The sequence below is a fragment of the Balaenoptera ricei genome, chromosome X, assembly GCF_028023285.1.
Source record: "Balaenoptera ricei isolate mBalRic1 chromosome X, mBalRic1.hap2, whole genome shotgun sequence".
NCBI classification, from domain to species: Eukaryota; Metazoa; Chordata; class Mammalia; order Artiodactyla; family Balaenopteridae; genus Balaenoptera; species Balaenoptera ricei.
In genome coordinates, this window is record NC_082660.1 from 131,670,224 (window position 1) to 131,679,591 (window position 9,368).

A 9,368-nucleotide genomic window follows, 5' to 3' on the forward strand; every position below is an offset into this window, starting at 1 on the left:
TTAGCAAACAAGGCCTGGCCTCTGAGCCCTCACCCCCACCTTTGACCTGCTTTGATCAGCACAAGCCAGCTGCGAAAGCGAGGATGCTGGGAACTAGCAAAGCCGAGGCTCCCGATTCCTAGTGGGAAAACAGTCTACCTTTTCTCCTACGTGGGTACATAGTTTGTCAAGGTCACGTTGATGAGACCACAAATAGTGAACCAAAAGCCATCTGGATCAGAGATTAGGAGACCAGGGTCCAAGTGTCAGCATGACCACCGACCCCCAAGGTGACACACCCAAGGTCAAGGGCCATCCACATGCAGGGTGATATTGCGGTAGCATAACCACTCTGAGGCTTTGTGTTTGGAAAGTCCGTACAGTTCACTGGTCTGAGCAAATCCTGAAAACAACCCAGTGAGACAGGCAGGTGTATCATCCCATTTTACACATGACGCGACTAAGACTCAGAGAGGTTAACACACTTACCTAAGGACACACAGCTAGTCAGCGGTGGAGTCAGAATTCACACTCTCAAATCAGGGCCCATTCTTACCTGCCATGGTTTCTCTTACAAGCTCTCAGAGAGTGATCAAAAAGTGATGCAACAAATACTTTTTCAAGCACTCGTGAGGCCCTGATCTGAGTGCTGAGTGTGAGAAGGCAGTGGTAAAGAAGATATGACAAGGAAGATATGCCCCAGGAAGTCAGGAAATGTGTGTGTGTGAGTTTGGTTTGAGGTTAAACTCATCCAAGTCTAGTTTATAAAGAAAGAAGGAAAATAAACCCAGGAGATTATGTTGCTGCTCATAGTGAACACAGCTCCCATGCGGAGAAGAGCAGGCCTTTTGCAGGACTCCTGAGTGTGACAGCTGGGAAGGATTGGCCCCAGATGGGGAGACCCAGGCCCAGGAAGGAGATCTGTCCCAGGTCACCCCATGGGTCACGGGCAGGATCAGGGTCAAGGCTTCAATCTCAGGACTGGGAGGGCAGAGATGGGAACACAATCCCTAACCTCCAGGCAAACAATGAAGAAATGTTATAAATAACTGTCAGAGACCTTAATACTTACAAAGTCATTATTCCATTAAGTAGCTTCTTTTTAGCAGAAGTATCCCCTGACCAGAGTCCCCCTTCCCTCTTAATGTTTCTACTCCAGCAGTGGCAGCTTGGAGTGTGCAGATTCATCAGAGGGTCCCTGATCTCATGGAGCTTGGAAAAAAAGAGGGGACATACTTCTGGAACAGATGCCAGACACTGCCCGGGCGTGACACGTTCTCAGGCCCGAGAGGGCACGTGGCTTGCACATGGTCATCCAGCCTTCAGGCAGCAGAATAGGATCAACCTGGATCTGTGTGGGCTCTTCCGGACCCTCGTGGGAATTCTGCTTGGCCACCTGAAGGTCCAAGCTGACTCGAAAAAGGGGACCAGAGGTGGGGGGCTCATTGGGAAATCTGGTTTAGTTGCCAAGACCAGAAGATAGAAATTCCATGGCTGCACATCCCCACTGAGTCCTGGAGCCCTCCAACCAGATGGGAGAGCCTTGTGAAGAGTCTGGAGATGTGGACATGAATGTGTTGGGACCCCAGTGATTTCAGGAGCCCCCCCGTTCAAAATGCCCAATGTTGCCACCTATAATACCAGGCAAATGCCCCTTGGCAGGCTTCACCTCCTTCTTGGGCTTCCCAGAGTTAAATCACTGCTGGTCCTTCCACTGTGGGGTCTGGGTGCCCACGCCAGGGGCACGGCCTGTATCAGTGCATCCTGTGTGCACAGGGCCTCCCAGAGCCCAAACCCGGTGACCAATGGTTGAACTCAGTGGAGCTCGGCATAAAGTCCCCCGAAACTGGTGTGCCCGCGTGGGTGTTAGAGCGAGGGCAGTAAACAAAAAGAGAAAAGTAGAGCATTACCTCCAGTTGCTGCTTCTAACTGACTCCTAACCGCTAGGCGGGTCTAAGGACCTATTTGTTCTCTGCCTGAACACGTGGACTTATCACCGTCCACCTTGGACCAGAACTCCTGGAGCCTGGCTTCAGCCCTAACCGCTCCCAGGCTCTGAGTCCCCTCAGGGCAGCTCACTGCTACCCCACCCGAGTCACCCTGCCCGTGGAGGGTGGCCAGAATTGGCAAATCATAATCCCGGATGCCCAGTTAAATTGGAATTTCCGATAAACAACAAATCATTGTTTAGTTAAGTATGACCCATGCGATATTTGGGACGTACTGATAGTAAGCAATGTATTCATTGTTCATCTGAAATTCGTATTTAACCAGGCGTCCTGGATTTTATCAGGCAACCCTATTCCTGCAGCCCACTTGGTGGCTGGCACCTGCCGCCAAAACTGGTTGAGGGAGAAAACAGTAAAATATCCTGCTTTGCAAAAGTATTGGGGGATACATACTACAGGCTGCAGCCGCGGCTTTTCTTCCTCTTGTGTCATTTTTGGAGGGCGTTTTCACCACATATAAAGCCTGCATCTCATGGCATGCAAATGAGACCCAGTCCCAGAGGGGGGAAAATGAGTTAGAGAGTAGTTAGAAAACAACCCCAGGGAATCCGAGACCCGCGCTTCATCTGCCGAGTCTTTTCTTCTCGTTAATTCATAACAGTGTCTTTTAAATCCTGGACTAGAATTCGAGAACAGTCGGTGTGCGAGTGTGACAGTCATTACTTCTAGAAGACGCCCGCTCCGCCAGCTGGGCGCCCTCCGCGTGTTCTTGGTGCCACAGCGGCCTCCAGTGGTCGCCCGAGGAACCGCACGCCGTCTCCACCGCCGGCCAGAGCCCGAGCCAGGCCCCGGCGGCTGCAGGGAGGAGCGGCGCCGGCGGCCCCGCGGCCCGGGCTGGGTGGGAGGATCGCAGCCGAAAGGCACAAATCCAAGCGCGCCACGTGGAAACAAAGCTCTTCCCTGTGGCTGTGAAGCTCCGAGCAGACCAGGGTTATATTTCATCTTGTGTGCCAACGTGCAACGTGTCTGCTGACCCAATTTTACAGACGTTCTCTTCAAAACGGACTCGGCTTTGTGAATATTTTTCTTTATCAAGCCGTGATGATGGAAACGTCAAAAAAAAATCCTTTAAATAGAGAGAAGGTTGGGCTTGGAATTGATTCTTATTCTACCAGGTGGTGATGCTTAAATGGATAGTTGGGGAGATGTGGTGAAACCGCTGGAATTAGTACTCCCACCCCCACCCCTTGCCTCTTACCTCCAACCTAGCAACAGTCTCGCTTCATTTCCGAGCAAGGGCGGCACGGCTGATCGATTATTGAAAACACACGGCTCCCAGAACCTTGTTCATTTTCATATATGCAGCTCGGGGCAAGAGGTTCTCTGCCACAGCTTCCCTTTGATTTGAAAGCAATACAAAGAATAAAGGGAAATGAAAAATATGGCCATAGAGGGGCCGGCGCTTGATCCTTACACACACACACACACACACACACACACACGTGTGCGCCTTCCAGGTACATACAAAGGCAATTTTCCGAACGGGTGGGTCACCAGCCTTTCCCCTTTCACAAGTTGATATTCTGGCAGCTCCACAGCTTTGAGTTGGCTCGTTTGCACATTATTTCAGCTGAAATCTACCTCCTGGGTGGGGAGACCCAAGGACAGCAACGATGCCCACGCAGCAGCCCCTGCAGCGGGGCCACGGAGAACCGGCTCGGAGGTGGCGGGAGGAGAGACGCGTGGACCTGGGTCTGAGGCCTGCCCGCCCGGGCACCTGCGAGAACTTGGCCCAGCGGCTTCCGGGCTCTGCGCTTCAGCGCCCCCTCGTGGAATAAGGAGCTGCCTGGGCGTCCTCCCAACTCTGAGTCTCTCTCAATGCCCTCAAGACGCCTTCGGTCTTCCTCAAATTCTTTTTTAGAAATTCCTTTCGTTCATTCATTTCGCAAACACGTATGTGCCTAAAATGTGCCAGGCACTGGGTTAGAAGCTTAGCATAGAGAAGTGAATAGGAAATGCCCTCTTCCTGAGAACAAGGTCACTGCAAAGTGACAGAAGGTGTACCAGAGGAGAGGTATCAACCCGGGTACCCTGCTCTGCTGCTGGGGGTGTAAATTTGGGCCACCTCTTCGGAGGCCAGTTGGGCACCAGCTTCCAGATTGTCACGTGCACAGACTGCATGAGTCAGGAGCCCCGGCTGCTTGACTGGCTCTGGTTAACTGAAGCAGAAAAGATTCTGGCTTTTTTTCTTTTTTCCAGGTTATTGAGTAACTCACTGAGTCCCAGGGAAGGCTGCTGTCTCAGGATCAGGTAGGGACGTAGGTGACCAGGCAGCTGCCATGACCATAACCAAAATCGCACCACAGAGCAGTCTGGCAATGACACTGCCGTTGTCCCTGCGGGACGCGGGAGGCCGCTGCTTGCCGGCTGTGAGCGCAGATCCTGTGTGCTGTGCCATACCACCCTCGCCTCCTATGGCAAAGTGGGGAGAAGCGTGTCTGCTTAGCTGGGTAGACGTCGTATACCCGCCCTCTAGCCACAAGGAAGCCACAGGGAGGGTGGGGACCCGATATTTTCTGCTTCTCCGATGGCAAGTGGGCTGTGCCTCCCACCCAAAAAAAGAGCGTGGGGAATTGCCGCAGCAGAGGAAGACGTTTACGATGCTGGTGGCCAAAATTATGACAAATGTCTTCCACACGTGCCTTTGACCTGGAAATTCCATTTCTACAATTTAATCCTTTAGTGTTACATTAATACTTACACAGGTGCTCAGTTATCCCACAAACATTTGTTGTGTGTGCTACCATGTGCTAGGCACTAGGAGATAAGGGCGCAAAAATGGACACTCTGTGCCCCCATGGAGCTTCCCGTGAAAACAGATACAAATGAAGTCATTCCCGAAATGAGTGTGAAAGTACAAGTGAGCTGAGGGCTACGAGGGAGTGGGGTGGGTATGATGCAGCAGGGAAGGATGCTCTTGGGACGGGAGGGTCCAGCTGGCCTTGAGGACAGAGGAGCCAGGATGGGGGAGACGTGGCAGGTCTGTAGGGGCCAAACCACGAAGGGTCTACACGAAGGCCAGGTTGAAGTGTTTTCTGCGTGTCCTTGTTTCACTGGGAAGCCACTGAAACATTTGGAGGTGAGGGAGGTGCAAACAGTGACACGATCAGATTTGCATTTGCAGAGATCAGAACTGTGTGAATTGGATTGCAGTGCAGCAGGAGTGGGAGATCCCTTAGGAAGTGGCTGCACGTCCAAGTGACTGGAGATGGTGGCATGGACGGTATGAAGGTCAAGGCTGGGAAGAGCAGCAGTCTTGATGTTAACCTTTGTAGAAATATTCACATGGATTAGGTGCCACGGGAGACGAAGGACACACCGAGGTTTCCGGCTTTGTCCTCCGGGAAACAGCATCACGTGCTCACATCGTGTCATAGAAAGCTGGGGTTGGGGAAGACCTTAGAAATCATGCAGCGTGAAAAGCGGGTTGTAAAACAGTATGGAGAAAAACAGGATGCAGAACAGGGTCCAATTGTTGCATAGACTGTGCACAGGAAGGGAGGGCTATGCCGAGTTAACGGTGGAGTCAGATTGTCTTTGCTTTGTACATTTTTCTAATTTTTCTGTGATGAATATGTAAATACTTTCACAATAAGGGAGGAATCCAATCTTATTTTTTAAAAGAAATTACCTAGTATATATAACTCCTCTGCGATCAGAGAGAAAACTGAGATGGGAAAAATCTCTCTGGACAGGAAGAAAGAAGAAATTCAATCAATTACTACTGGAGAAACTTTTTTTGTTTGAAAATCTTCATCTGTATTTGAAAGCTCCTTGCCCTCCTGAAAGATTTTTTTCAGCGTTATTTGCAAAGGGCCACTCCCCTTATATAGTCAGCACATTATTTTAATAATTGAGTGTGTATTCCCCAAATCATAAAAGGGTCAGAGACAGAAGGGGTTTTGGGAGTTAGTCCTGCTCCGGCAAATGATTGCCTGCCAGGGTCTCTGGACCTCAGCACTCCTGCCCGGGGGGGCCTGCTGGGTTTTGTCCTGTGCATGCGTCCTATCAGCCCTGGCCTCTCCCCACTCAATGCCAGCACCCCGGCCCCAGTTGTGACAACCAAAGGTGACTCTAGACATTGCCAAATATCCCCGAAGGCAGAATCGCCCCCGTTGAGAACCACCGGCCTAGGTGTTGCTTACATACCTCAGGTGACAGAGAGCTCACCACACCTAGAAGCAAGCTCTTGCAACCCGGAGTCGCTGTTGGAGAGTTCAGCCTTCCACTGAGCCGCCATCTGTCTCCCTGCAGCGTCAGTGCTGCTTCTTCCTTTGGGCCCATTAGCAAGCGTGTCCAGTCTCACTTTCGCATGATGCTTCTGCAGAGATTTCAAGACAGTGCCCCGCACTGCTCCCCATCGCCCCCCTCGGCCTGCTCCCAAGTCATTTGTCTCCCAAGTTGAACATTCCTCCTTCAGCTGTTTGCCTCACAGGACATGCTGGGTCTTTTGTTGGTCCACATTTCCATGACCGCTCCAGGTCCCCGGCTAAACATGATTCTCCAGGTGCTGGCTGGCCGTGGGGTGACCACCTCCCTCCTCCTGGACGCCCATTTATGTAGCCCGCAGCTATGTCACACCAGGTCTCCGTACCAAGCTGCTGGCCAAAATGCTGAAGGTTTGCCTGTGTGACTGCTTTCTTGGGTCACCCCCCAACCCAGCACCTTGGATCTGGGCCCCCACCCACTCTGTTAGGACTAACTACGTTTATCCTTCTCAAATTTCACCATTTCACAAGAAATCTGTAACCATGCTTGCCTCAGGGGACAGCGGGGGGGGCTGAGGACTGGATGGAAGAGAAAATGACTCTTCATTGCACACACGTCTGTGCCTTTTAAACTTTGTACCGCACATATGTATTACCTGGTCACAGTAAACAAGCCAGCAAATAAATACATGGGACATACTTCACCTGCTTAGGGTCACCCAATCCATCCAGCCTGTCCTGACCCATTTGGAAATGGATGCTGTGTCTTCCAGTATCCTCAATTTCACCCCCAAAGACCTTCCAAATCTTCACTGAAGGCCATCCGCGAGGCAAGCCTCACCAAGGCACTTTTAAGTCAAGGTACTGAGTGATGACTTTTCCATTTGGGACCCCAGGAACTCACCCATTTTCTTCGAGAAGACAAGTCAGCCCTCCTCTAAGCGATCGCTCTTGCGTATCTGGTCTCCCTAAACAGAGGCTCACCTGACTGGCCACCCTACTTCCTCCTTTCTGGGGAGTCTCTAACTGCAGGGCAAGCCGGGAGAAGTATCACCCCGCGGAAAGGCGCTTCTACGCTCCGGTGTAACTCACCCTTACCACCATGAACCCGGCTCCAGCACCCAGCCCACGGCGCACCTGCGCTGCCCTCACCCAGCTGCGCACCTGGACTGCGGCACTAAGATCTGCTAAAGGCCTCCATTTATTGATATTTTAAGGCAGCAGCGAGCAGTCCTGAAGTAGCAGCAAGAATTTCACACACTGGTAATGGCAAATGTATATGATTTATTCATACAATAACTCATGCTGCACTTAACACACATACAAGGCCACCTTTTCAATAGTGTGGAAGAGATTAATTGATAAAACCTGTTAAGTAAATCATGAGTTTTGAATATAAATCACCTGCAAAAGGTTCTTTCCAAAACACACTCGGAACGACGATAAATTAGGACAAGGGTTTTGTAAATGCCAGCCTCGGTCCTGCTGCAAACCGTCTTTCCAGCATAAATCACACAGTCCCTGTCACAGGCAGGAAGAAGCAAAAGTGGTTATTAACCCTTGGCCTTTGCCCCTCTCTTTGTCCGCATCCTAACTCTTGCTTCCTAGCAAGTGCCAAGTACACTAGACCTCGTGGCTTTGTTCCCCCCGGCAGGGGGTCTCTGCTCCTCCTGTGATCCTGTGCGGGCACCCGCAGGTGGTCTCCCAGACACCTCATTCAGAGCCAACCCAAGCCACGTTTGTTTCCTCCAGCCTGGACTCGTCCCCATCAGAGGCCTAAAACCATCGTCCGGAATCCAGAGCCAAACAAGGATATCCTCCGGTGACTGGTGCCATTGGCTGCCAGGGCTCTTGGGCAGGAAACTCTGTCCCAAAGAAAAGCCCTTGAAGGTGGGCTCCCCACCACATCAGACGCTCGACAGGAAGGCAGCCTCTGCCCCAGCAGGTAGGTAAATGAGAGAGACACCAGCACGAGCTTCAGTAGCACGTGGAGGGCAAGTCCCGACAGCAGTGAGGGCTCTGAGCGTCACAGCAACAGTGCGGCTGACCCGAGGGCCCCAATCAGTGACAGCCCTCTCGGCTTCAAGGTCTCGTTCACAGAAGAGAGAGACTGCCCAGAAGAGCCAAGGGGACACCGAGGGCATGGGGGTGGGAAGGGGCTAGGCTGAGAGCAGGTTCAACCACAACGGGCTGTACCTAAGGCCCAAAGAGACCCTGGGTGGAGGCCGAAGTGGGCAGCTGGGTTCTAGCCCAACACCCGAGCCCAGGCCAGAACTTGAGACTCCTCAGAGGAGCTATAACCTGCAGGCTGGACTTGGGCAAGGAGAAGGCGCTGAGCCTCATTGAGGAATGTGTACCCCCAAATTCTCACACAGTGAGCTATGACAGCTGGGGCGCCTGGCAGGCATCACTGAGGTTGGCCTGAGGGGGAAGGGCCAGCCCCTTGCTAGAGTTCAGAGAAATCCTGCCCTCTGTAGCCGGGGCGAGTCACCTTGCTCATCTCTCAGCACACTCCCCACCATTTTTTTAAAAATTTATTTATTATTTATTTTTGGTCACATCGGGTCTTTGTTGCTGTGCACGGGCTTTCTCTAGTTGCGGCGAGCGGGGGCCGCTCTTCATTGAGGTGCGTGGGCTTTTCATTGCGGTGGCTTCTCTTGTTGCGGAGCACGGGCTCTAGGCACGTGGGCTTCAGTAGTTGTGGCTCACGGGCTTCAGTAGTTGTGGCTCGCGGGCTCTAGAGCGCAGGCTCAGTAGTTGTGGCGCACGGGCTTTGTTGCTCCGTGGCATGTGGGATCTTCCCGGACAAGGGCTCGAACCCGTGCCCCCTGCACTGGCAGGCGGGTTCTTAACCACTGCGCCACCAGGGAAGCCCCCTCCCCACCATTTTTAAGTGATTAGAGATGAGCATGGGCTGGGTATCTGCCCAGAAGAATTAAAAGCAGACACTCGAACAGGTATTTGTACACCCATGTTCAGAGCAGCGTTATTTGCGATAGCCTAAGGGCAGAAACTCCCCAAGTGCCCATCTGGGATGGATGAATAAACAATGCAGTCTATCCACACCATGGAACATCATTCAGCCTTAAAAAGGAAGGACATTCAGACACCTGCTACGGCATGGGTGAACCTAGTGGATATTCTAAGTGAAAGAAGCCAGACACAAAATGCA